This window comes from Triturus cristatus, chromosome 7 (genome assembly GCF_964204655.1).
Source record: "Triturus cristatus chromosome 7, aTriCri1.1, whole genome shotgun sequence".
Lineage (NCBI taxonomy): Eukaryota > Metazoa > Chordata > Amphibia > Caudata > Salamandridae > Triturus > Triturus cristatus.
The window spans coordinates 1757364025-1757376603 of NC_140590.1; the positions used below are offsets into that span (position 1 = coordinate 1757364025).

General features: G+C 46.6%; 1 long non-coding RNA gene across 2 annotated transcripts in view; it reads right to left on the minus strand.

Annotated features, from left to right (window-relative positions):
- Positions 1-984: 984 nt before the first annotated feature.
- LOC146813011 (uncharacterized) overlaps positions 985-12579 on the minus strand; it is a 36327-nt gene continuing 24732 nt past the window's right edge. For both annotated transcript variants that reach the window (XR_014966004.1, XR_014966005.1), the window contains one exon: positions 985-1606. This is a non-coding gene — a long non-coding RNA (uncharacterized LOC146813011). The remainder of the gene's footprint in view (positions 1607-12579) is intronic.

Consider the following 12579-nt stretch of genomic DNA (forward strand, 5'->3'; position numbering starts at 1 on the left):
CTTCACCCTTCTATCAAGCATCAATTAACTGTTTCTCCAGAATTAAGACACATTGTTGGAGACACAATGCTCCTGAGAAATAAAACCAGAGTTTCGCAATTAACCGGAATGCCTTTTTCATACACACACTTTCATTCAGAAAATGTAGTATATTCACACAGAATTCTGCCTTTTCCGAGAACAGCGAACAGTCTGTCCTACTACAGAATGATAACACTCGTTAACAAAACAGCGCTTACCTCTGCCCTGTCCTTCTAACAAGCTCAGAGAGTACCTATTACCTTTCTAAGGATAGGCGTTATCGGAATGCCAATAGGATCCCTGGTACCTAAGACCAGAACTTCACAGGTAACCTTCGCTATCATACACACTTCTTTTATACAGAAAATATCTCTAATGGCAACACACAGCGGTGCTACCGAATCGAACCCAGACAATGCGACGCGCAACTTCAATTGTTACACATTTCCCCTGTGTGCATACAGGGCCAACAATTCCGCCTTTCCCGAGAGCAGCGCTTACCTCTGCTCTACTACGGAACTGTCACCGACTTCCTACGTCCCAGAAGCCGTACCAACTACATAAAACTCATTACGACTTCAACATATAGTGTTAGTACATATATCAACACCAATCAATAATCAATAAGCTATATACAAGCAAAATCATTAAACCAAAACAATAAAACCATCGTCTTGCTACCAGAAAACTGACGCAGTTCGCAATTCTCAATTCCTCTCTATTACCGCAGATTGAATGATTTCACAGTCACACACATCACTCATCACATACGCTGGTGGGGCCCATAACACCAACATTCATTCTATCAAACTATCCGCACCTAACAAGAGGACATTGTTTCCGAACACTGCTCTGGAAGGTATACCTCTTTCCCTATATCATGCCTAGCATCCCTTCCATCTAAAGGGTCGATCGGATCAAATAGTTGATTTTGAACTTAATGATACATTAAAACCTCAAGAACATCCAAATAATACATTTCAATGAAATAACAACCCAACACATATGTAAATTCAAATATTTATCTAATTCAATGCAGGTTAAACTTAATAATTCAATCTCATTTTGTCATATTTACCTATTCTAATTGTCGTTTTCTAAGTCAGAGTCTGGTCATCAGTCAGTTTGTCAAAGTTCTGGATATCTGTCATGCAGAGTCACCGTCCTCTCCGTCAGCATAACATCAGGAAACTGGAAATGACGTTTGCGCTTACCTCTCTAGTCTACCATTATTTATAGTGAATTTACATCGCAATAAGTAACAAATACAAGTTTGAGGGGCTCGGATTGGTCCATTGGAATACATCTTGGTGCATCAGGAAACATTCGACGTGGTTCCCATACGGGAAAAGATTTAAAGAATTGGGACTTGTCAATTTTATTAGTCCAATGTATCTTTTGTTTCTCATCCAGGAGAACTGGCGTTTCGCCCAGGGTGGCCTTCATGGGCACAGTCTGTCAGGTCACACAGGGGACACGGTTGCTGAAGTTTGCGCAGGCACACTTCTCCATGTTCCACCAATGATGTCATTCAGTACAGTCAGATTCAGTCGGAAGCCATTTTGTAGTAGGCCCAAATGGTCAACTTAAGTAAAGAAACAATAAAACCGTAATTAATATATTGAAATGATTAAAACAATGTTTTCCCCTTACTAATACCCTTATGTGTGCGCATTTATCTTAGCAATATGCAACATTTAAAGCCCTTAATACTCGTTTAATTAAGCACAAATTACAATAACATCACAAAAGCAACACTTATCATATTAATATGCATACAAACTTAGTTCACATACTATTTAGCCATGCAAATGCATTCCCACGTGTATTCTTTCTATTAATACGGTTGGTTAAACACCATACATCAAACCATTAATGGAATTATGATTAATTATTATTCGTTTTAATATAAACATGTAAAAATGAAGTGGGTATAAAAACAAAACATATTACCCGCTCCAACACACCAAGTGACCAATGAGAGCAATGTCAGGACTGACTATTCCTTGGCAGTTGTGAATCTCATCTGGGGAGGGGTAACTGGGCCTAGGAAGGTTGTGGTATTTTCAGACCTACCTGTAGATTGTTTGTTGGGCAAGGATTTAGAAATTTCAGCCTGGGCTGAGGTAGAGTTCAGGGCTCATACATGAATGTTGGGCATCTCTACAAGTGTGTTTAATGTCACTAGGGCTCAGGCCAAACAGCTTACCACTGAACAGGCCCTGGATCCTGGAACAATGTACCAGGTGCTTCCCAAGAGAAGGAGCAGGAAGGGTAGGGCTTTGCCCTCATCACAGACTCAGAGTGAAGATCAGTCTCCTGAGGAAGATGATCTTAGTCCCTGTGAAGGTACTGCCTCAGAGGAACTTTGGCCTGATCAGGCTGAGTTCTTGGGAGCAGGCAGCCCTTCCAGGGCAGATTTGAGTTTAGAGCAGCAGACCTGCCCCTCTCTTGAACCTCTCAGATAGCAAGCTGCTGCTGAGACAACAGTGGATCCCATAGGATCTACTGGGTTGAAGGACTTCTGTACTTCGAGGGTTGAGACCCCAAGCCTTGTGCCACCAGGAGGTTGGTAATACCCCAGAAGTTTAGAGGTTTCCTACTCACCCTAGCACATGATATTCCTCTTGCAGGACACTTAGGGCAAAGTAAGTCTTGGGACAGGCTTGTCCCTCACTTTCAATCGCACCATATGTCTGAAGACACTAAGAAGTGTTGTCGCTCTTGTGCCACTTGCCATGCCAGTGGGAAGTCAGGTGGCACCATAAAGGCCCCCTTTATTCCACTTCCAGTGGTTTGTTTCCCTTTAAGAGGGTAGGGATTGACATTGTCGGTCCTTTGAACCCTCAAACTGCATCTGGGCACAGTCATATCCTAGTGGTGGTGTACCATGCCACTAGGTTCCAAGAGGCCATTCCCCTTTGAACCAGTACAGCTCTTGTAGTGGCCAGGGCCCTCCTGGGAATCTTTTCCAGAGTGGGCTTCCCTAAGGAAGTCTTGACTGACAGAGGTTCAAACTTCATGACAAGTTACATAACTGCAATGTAGACGGAGTGTGGAGTGAATTATAAATTCACCACATCCTATCATCCTCAATGCAATGGGATTGTTGAAATGTTCAAAAAGACCATAAAGGTTATGATCATGAGTGTCCCAGAAAAGCTTAGGCGAAAATTCGATGTCCTACTACCCTGCCTTCTCTTTGCTTACAGGGAGGTTCCTCAGAAGCGGGTTGACTACAGCCCTTTTGAACTTCTGCTTGGACATCCAGTTAGGGGTCCCTAGTGTCTAGTGAAGGAGGGATGTCAAATCTCTCAAACAGGAGGTAGGTGACTATGTACTTGGCCTGTGTTCTCGCATGGCAGAGTACATGAAGAAGCCCAGCAAAAACTTGGTGGCCTGCCAAGAAGTCCAAAAAGCTTGGCATGACCAAAAGGCTGTCCTGACTGTTTACTAGCCAGGTCAGAAAGTGTGAGTGTTGGAGACTATGGCCCTAGCAGCTATCCAAGATAAATGGAGTGGACTCCACACTATACTTGAGCAAAAGGTTGAGGTCACCTACTTGGCTGACCTAGGTACTCCCAGAAGTCCACATAGGGTACTTCATGTGAACAGATAAAAAGCTTTTGTTGACAGGGCTGACATGGGCTTGCTCATGGCAACTGATGAGGCACAGGAGGAAGAGATTGACCCTCTCCCTGATCTCCTCTCTCAGAACCCTGATGATGGATCAGTAGATGGAGTGGTCTTGGCAGGCAGCCTCACTGATCAACAGCAGATTGATTGCAGGAAAGTTCTCAATCAGTTCAGGCATATGTTTTCCCTGACACCCAGTCAAACCACATGGTGTACCCATGAAGTAGACACAGGTGATAGTCTACCTGTAAAGAATCAAATCTACAGCCAGCCTGACCATGTCAGAGATTGCATCGGGAGAGAGGTCCAGAAGATGCTGGAGTTGAGAGTAATTGAGCCCTCAGATACCCCTTGGGCTAGCCCAGTAGTCCTAGTATCCAAACCTCACACCAAGGGTGAAAAAAGAGAAATTAGGTGTTGTGTAGACTACAGAGGTCTCAATGCAGTCACTAGGACTGATGCTCATCCAATTCTCAGGGCAGATGAACTTATAGGCGCTTCGGCCTCAGCCAAGTTTCTGAGTACATTTTCCCTGACTGCTGGCTACCGGCAAATCAGACTAGCTGAGGATGCGAAGCCAAAAACAGCATTCTCAACCCCCAGTGGGCATTATCAATTTATTGTAATGCCCTTTGGTTTGAAGAATGCACCTGCCACATTCCAGAGGATGGTGAGCAAAGTTCTAACAGGTCTGGAAGCCTGTAGTGCAGCATATCTAAATGACATAGCTGTCTTTAGCGCCACCTGGGAGGATAACCTGGTCCACCCCATGAATGTTTTGGAGGTTCTGCAGAAAGCAGCCCTCGCTATCAAGGCCACTAAGTGGCAGATAGGGCAGAGCAAGGTTGTATACTTGAGCCACCTGGTAGGTGGAGGCCAGGTTCAACCACTACAGAGCAAAATCCATACCATAATGGAACGGATTGCTCCTACCACCCAGACTCAGGTCAGAGCTTTCTTGGGCCTAACTGGGTTTTACAGAAGATTTGTGAAGGGATATGGGTCCATAGTGACTCCCCTGAATGATCTGACATCTAAGAGAATGCCCAAGAAAGTTCAGTGGACAGTAAGCTGTCAAAAGGCATTTGATGACCTCAAGCAGGCCATGTGCACTGCTCCCATTTTGCAAGGTCCTGATTACTCTAAAACTTTCATTGTCCAGACAGATGCATCTGAGTTAGGGGTAGGAACTGTGTTATCACAACTGAATGCAGAGGGCCAGCATCAAACAAGTCGCTTTTATCAGCAGAAGGTTGACCCACACGGATAAACGTTGGTCAGTCATTCAGAGGGAGGCCTTTGCTGGGGTCTTGGCGCTGAAGAAGTTGAGGCCATTTTTGTTTGCCACTCACTTCATTGTTCAGAAAGACCATAAGCCCCTCTTGTGGCTTAAACAGATGAAGGTAAAAACCCCAAACTATTGAGGTGGTTCATTTCTCTACAGGGGATGGACTGTCCAGTGGAACACAGACATGGGAGAAACCATGCCAATGCAGATGGACTCTCCCGATATTTCCACTTACAAAATGAAGACTCAACTGGGCAAGGTTAGTCTCATCTCCTTACGTTTGGGGGGGGTTGTATAGGAAAGAAGGATCTTCTTTTTAGCCTGGTGCTAAGCTGTTTTTGACTAGTCTTACTGGGATCCTGCTAATCAGGACCCCAGTCTTGCTGCTTTCTCTCATAAATTGTTATGTTCAGTACATAGGTACATCCCAGATTAGATACTGAGGTACCCTTATCAGTCCCTAGTATATGGTACTAAAGTACCCAGGGCATAGATACCCAGAGGTCACCCATGGGCTGAAGCATGTATTATGCCACCTCTGGGATACCATTCACACTGTAACTACAGGCCTACCATTGCAGCCCTTGTAAGCTGGTGCTACCACCACTTACGAAAGATATAGGTTCCTTATATCTAGGACCACTGCACTTAAAACCTATAAGTCACCCCTATAGGAGGCCTTTGCAATCTTGAGGGCAGGGTGCTTGTTTCTAAGTGTGAGAGTGCCCCTGCATGAGCAGGACACCCCTACAGCCTACGGAGTCCATTCTCCTGGATTGTAAGTGAAGCAGCCACATACCATATAGAGGGGCACCGCATAATTACGTGATGACCATCTCAAAATCGGCTGCAACAAATCCTATCATGTTTGGTATCAAACATGTTGGAATCATACCCCCACATGGTAAACAGTGTAGGAGGTATGATTCCAAGCATTTGGAGTGCCCTCCGTTAGGCTCTCAGTGCTAACGGCACCAGGCTTCTAGACCCAGACAGCATAACATGGCCGCTGACGACCAGATACACAATTCTGCCCTACTGCTGCTGTGCCAAGCTCGAGCACTGGAAGGCAGAACAATAGGTATCCTGTCACATTTGGTGCCTCCTTGCAAAGTACAGTTCAAACCTGCTCTAGGAGCCGTTGGCTCCCGCTCTGGCATGAAACTGAACAAAGGACATGGGAATATCCTCCCCCCTGTCCAAACCCTCCCCTGGAAGGGTCCCCTGAATCTTCCCAACACTTTCCTTAGGGTACTTAAGGGTAACCTGGGTGTAGGTTCCTAGATACGTCTTGGGACATGATTCAATTCAGACACCACTTCAACTTCTACCATCTGGGCACTCTGGACTTTGCTGGACTTTGTTTGGGCTTGACTTGATCTCCCTTCCAGTCTGATGCATCATCTGTGCCTGTACATCATACAGGAACCTTCCAAGGCCTGTGGGAATCCAAGACATCTGACGAAATCTCCCTTGGAGTGAAGAAGTCACTTCCCTGCATCTGCAGGCACCGCCACAAAGCTGACTGGTCTGCTTATCCTGAGCTCCCATGGACTCCGAATGGCTCAGCGACACAAGTGATGGTTCTCCATAGCTCTCGAGGCCTGCCCTGTCCTCTCACCAAGTTTAAGACCAATATCCCTCGTAGGAGCCGCAGGAACTGAACCCCTGTGCACCATGTCGACTTGGCATCCATTGCAAAGGCTTGTTGGCTTCCTTCCACCAAGATCTTCAGGCTCCAAGTAGCCCCAACCTCAAGCATCTCCAGTAAGCAAATCGTTGTCCACACTGCATCGTTTGCACCTTGGCCTGCCTCTGTTGGTGAGCTGCTCGAGGTCCTCTTGCGACTCCAATGCCTCTGGCCTGTGGGTCTTGTTGAGTGTCAACTTTGTTTCTTTTGGGCTCCCCTGATTGCTCGGGGCCTGCCCTGACTCCCCTGCTTGTGGTGAGTCCCCTGGACCTTGCTGGTCCCGACATTGCACCTTCTTCGACATCAATATTGCTTGCAGTTGCCAAGGCTTATTGGTGCTCCCGCCGGACACTGATCCCTCAACTCTCGACATCCGACGTGGGACAGGGCGTTCATGGCTCCTGGTCTTCCTCAGCATTTCCTGGTCCTCACAGCTGCAGAGTCAAGGTCACCATCAACTCACCTGCAACTCCCGACATCAGTGGGCATTTGTCTTCCAGGTCTCCGGGTCACTCCTGAGTGACATAGACTCTGTCCCCTCTGCTTGCAGGTACTCTTCAACTTGAATCCACCTTTGAATTCCACCAGACACTTTCTCCTTCCCCAGCACCAGCATTTACCTGAAGTCCTCCATTGGGTAGTTCCTCAGTCCCCAACACTTCTACATCCTTTGGGCATTGTTCTGACACGAGTCGTGGTTCTTATACCGCTTTCTTAGTATATGATTTGCCCCCCCCCCCCCGCCCACTGTGTATTCTGTGCTATTTACGTGACTTCTATGCAAAGTATTTTGCGCATTGTGCATATCTCCGGGTAGGAATTATCTGTATGTGTTAGTGAGTATTATATAATAAATATTTTTATAAATACATTGTGTGGTTCTTTTTCACTTAATCTATACCTATAAGATTGCATTCTGGTAAAACACGATGCTTTACATTCCTTCTGGACTAAGCCTGAAGGCTGCTCTCCACAGCTGCCACTTAGAGAGCTTTCTAAGGTTGTCTAAGACCTCCTAAACCACCATAAGGGTTGTCTGGACTGGTGCAGGGTGTCCACTGCATAAGTGTACATCATATACCAGGCAAGCCTCTCACACTTGTCATGTAGTTCGGGAGTTGGTCGTCCTTTTCTGCACCGAGGTATTATTTCCAAATTTCTCAGTGGAGGAGATGGAGGAGCTACTTAGAGTTAATTAATTAAGAGCCCCTTACTGCACCAAGTTCTCCTTTTTGGCTTTCGGCATTCAATGTTCCATTGATTGGTTCTTGGGTGGGGCTAACGAGCAGGGGTGAACCATACAGTGTTCGGCCCAGGAGACATTTGTCCTACCATTTCCTTCAGGGTTTTTGCATATAATAATCTGCTATTCATTTCTGAGAAAAAGTGGAAGGCTGAGACTCTGCAGGTCAAGGGCGGAGTTGAGCTCTGAGCTCCCTAATGAATTTGCCAGAGCTAGAGAGAGTTCTTATGTCGGTATTGGAGAAACACAGCCACGAGGCCTCCAGACAAGTATGACCTGCCTTCATTAGGTAAATTGGTTTTAGCATGTACCCCCTGGTGGTGTTAAGGGTAGCACTGTGGTACAGAAAGTGCAGCCATGTTTCGTGCTTATAGTGCAGGGTCTACATGCCCCCTCCTTGCCCAGATGAGCCCATAGGTCAATGTAGGCCACTGCGGGACCTAATAGGAGCATGTATAAAATACCTCTGCACGCCCGTCTGTTGATGGCCTCTGAGCGGTTTGGTTGTTGCTTCCCTGAAAGGTAAGAGTTGTTTAAAGGAGACAGAATGCTAGAGGCTTTTAAGGAGTGAATATCTGACAAGTGCAAGGCTATTTGCAGCTGCCTATTGCTCGCCCTTTTCCAAGCTGTATAAGTGATGCATCTAATTTTAACATCGATCCTTCAATTTGAAGAGAGTCAATTGCTTTTTGTACTTGCCATTGCCAAGGACTCTCAAATGTCTCTTTCAAGCAAGCTTCGAGTGATTTAGCTGGCGCTTTTAGGATCCTGATTTAGAATTTTAAAGCATCTCCTCATAGGTTAGAGTTTGTCTTGACAGGCCAAGTTCCAGAAGGAGTATGGCCCTACGGATGTGTCAAGGCATTTGGAATACTTTTTTGTAGGACGTACATTGTGCGTGGTCTAGATTAGGGGCACGGGCCTCAGGGAAAGCCTGATGCCCACAGTGCAGTGCAAGGGGAAGAGAGGCCTTCACGACCTTCAGAATGGGTGCAGCTGAGGTGCTTTTTAGCTTCTTGTTCAGACAAATAACACCATGAATGATGGCTCCGGCTTCTTTTTCAAGGCCACTATGTGGCCCGTGGTTTGGAGGTCTCACTGAACCATACCACAAGTAGTTATAAGTTGTTATTGCTTTGATGGACCTGGCCCCCATACACCATATTAGGAATTTCTTATTCTTGTAGTGGCCAAAATGTAAGACTTTGGTCTTATCTTGATTGCTCATAAGGAAATTCATTTCATTATTTACCTGGAGTTTGCTCAAAGCATGCTGGATCCTGACTTTGGTGTGATCCTTTACAACAATGTTGTTGGCAAATTGTCAGATGTGTCAGTTCGACTGGCCTAATTGTCGAGGTACCAAGCAGCTACTCTCCAGAAATGTGCCCAGATAAGATGTATATAAGTTGAAAAGGATGGGCGCAAGGACACACCCCTGCTTCAAGCCACCCTCGATGGTGGTTTTGGACCTGGCAGTTTAAGGTCCTGTTGGAATAGAGGAAATGATATTCCCAAGTAGATTCAAGGGAACCCCCACATATTTCGTTTTCTCCATAACGTGGGGCGATCTACCTCATCTAGTGAGGCGCTGTAGTCAATGAAACAGCAGAAAAGTCGGGGTCTGGCTCTTTAGAGCTGAAGTGATTTTATCAATTGTTGAAGCGGCTGCTCTGAAAAAATGGTAAAGAATTGTTTTTGTGACCACGGCCTCTAGATGTTTACGGAGTGATCGAGCATAAGCTTTGGCCTCTATGTCTGAGAAGGCTATCAGATGGTAGTCAGATCGATTTGTCGGGTGCCCTTTCTTAAAGATTAGGCACAGGATGGAGCCCCTCCATGCATGCATCTGGCACTTAAGCAGAAAGGAAGGCTTGATTGCAGAGGGGGTTAGCACCTTTGCCCAGTCCTCTGTGGCACATTGGAATATTCCAGCTGGAAAGCTATTGGGGCATGGTGCTCTGTCGATTTTCATTGGTTTTATAAGTTTGCAGACCTGGGCCGGCACAATCTAGTCATGTGTGTTTTCCTGATGATTGGTCAGTAATCTCCGTTTAAAAGCGTCATCTGATACTATTGAGCAGCCACTATAGAACAATTTTACGTGTCTAACCCATGATCCTTCTGGAGCAGCGTTGTACCTGGTGCAGCGTGAAGATTTCAGTTTATTGATATATTTCCAAAAGTGGTTTAGATTTGTTTCCTGCAACATTTGATGTATCTTTAGCCATTTTTTCCCTCTAATGCTTTCTTTGCCTTCCAAGTAGTTTACTTGTGTTTTTTGTGCAAGTTGGCTATGGTCTTAGCAGAATCTGCGGTGAGATAAGCTTGTGAATGAGCACAGACTTTCTTAATGCTCTTCCTATGGTGACAATGGCCTTGTTGTACTGCTGTTGGAACTACCTCTTCGCGTTGGCCCTGGGATGTTGCTGGGAGCCTTAGGGTCCCAATGGATAGTCGCTTAACTTGTTTGTCAGACCATCCCCTTGTGATGTAAGTCTCCCAAGGGGTTGGTGTTGGACTCTGTGATCACCTTTTCTAGCCACTTAACCACCTTTTTAGTGTCTGTCGCCCTCCATTCTAATTCTTTTGACTAGCTTGGCTGCTTCAGGATTTCACACTATTTTGAACACATGATTTTTTAAGAGTTCAAATATATTAAACCTTAGGACCTTTCAGGGAGTAATCATCAAGAACATTTTCATTGCCATTTTAGTGAGCAAAATTTCTGCTTCTTTAGGTCTCGCCTACGCAGCACGCATGCACTGTGTAGGAAAAGACCTTTAGAAATCGATTCAGTTTTGCTGCCAAAAACGTGCACGCATTGCATTGCTTTGAATGGCAACGCATGCACGTGTGGCGATTCCCTTTCGGGGGCGAGCTTTCAAACTATATGTTTGTAATTAACTTGCAAACAGATGGTTCCTGCTCAGTCCCGCAAGGCAAACAGGCGCAGGCCCCCTCCTCTCTCCCCTCTCCCTGCTGCCTCCTCCTCTCCTCGTCTTTGTTTTTACCTTCAGCGCGAGGCGCGCGTGCTTGTTTTCATTTGCAGCTAGATCTTTATCAAAGGCGGCAACACGTATTTTCTTTTGTTGCGCTCGGCTCACCTAACTCAATGCTTGTGGCTTTATTTGCAGCACGGCATGCAGCGCTTGATCTTTAACAATGGCGGCCGAGGCTCAGTCTACAAGCTGGGAAGGGAGCGGGAGGCTTACTTGCCTGATCACGTTGGGTCTTAAGTCCTGCCAGGGGAATGTTGGCGAAAGGGTTTGTTTTTCGGATTTCTTGCCCCGCCTCTACGGGCAGTCTAGTTTGGTTCGCAAGCAGCTCCCGTGGCTCAGGTTTGGGGCGGGGTCAGCAGGAGATACCCACACTGGTGACGCGGTGCCACCTCCTCTAGGACACCTCAACATCTGGCCGCCCTCCCACTGCTCCTGACGTCAGCGGAAATAGCAGCTGGAAGGTTTTAAGTAACTCTGCAAAATAAAATAAACTGAAACTGATAAACTGAAACTAATGCAGCGATTGTAACTGCGTCATTGACCCTCCACACCTAAGAAGCCGAAATCAGGGGACGTCAGCAAGAGCAGCGACACGTAGAACGGCACTGTGGAGGGAACCCATCTGAAATTTTGTTGTACTGTGGCGTGGTCAGGGAGAGCGTTTGAGTGCAGCTGATTCAGACTGCCTGGACGGCGATAATGACTGGAGGCCCTCATGCATAGGGCCACGACATGGGAGACACGAACCTACCTGGGTGAGTGCTGCTCTGGGAGTTGGAGACAGGAGGCTGGTGCGGTGTGCACCTGGCAACGTTGAATCCAGCACCTGGAGCCCTGACGCAGTGGTGGTGAGCTGTGCCACTGATTCCTCGTCGACCAGATAGAGTCAAGGGCACCGGGACAAGCTGGATTTGATACTCAATGAAGTGAGGGAGTCGAGAAAAGTCATAGAGCAACAAATAGGCACCCTCACCACTAATTTCACTTTACTTAAGGTGGAACACAACAAATTAGCTATCACAGTGAAAGATCACACCCTAACCCTCGATGAGATGCTACCACAACATAAAGACCATGCGAAACAACTACAATCCCTTCAGCAGCAGGTCAAGAGGCTCATGGCCAGGGTGGAGGACGCAGAGGGTAGAGCCTGGCACAATAATATACGCGTCATTGGAATGCCGGAACGCAGTGATGCGGCCACCTACATGGAGAAATGATTCCAAACACACGTGGCCCCTGAGGGCCTCTCAGATTTTTCTGCTTCGAGAGGGCACATCGTATCCCCAAGGGGAGGCCGAGAGCGGGGGCACCACTGAGACCATTGATTGTCAGGAATCTCAACTATAGGGACCGTGATATCCTGCTACAAAAGGCGCGAGAGAAACCACAGATCCAATTTGAGAATTGTCAGGTGTCGCTGTATCCCGACTACACGTTGCTGGTCCAAAGACGGCTCTCTTCATATCAGGCGGTTAAGAAAAAGCTGCGAACATTAAACCTTAAATATGCTTTACTGTTCCCTGCACGTTTGAAAATAACATATGCTCAGAAAACATACTTTTTTGAGTCCCCGGAGGATGTGGAGGAGTGGATTGAAGTTATGGACCCGACAAAGTTGTCTGGTCAGCCTCTCCAGAAGCCCCCACATAGCCCCGGGGGCACCCGGGGCCGATGTTCACAACGGACTGAAAGGACC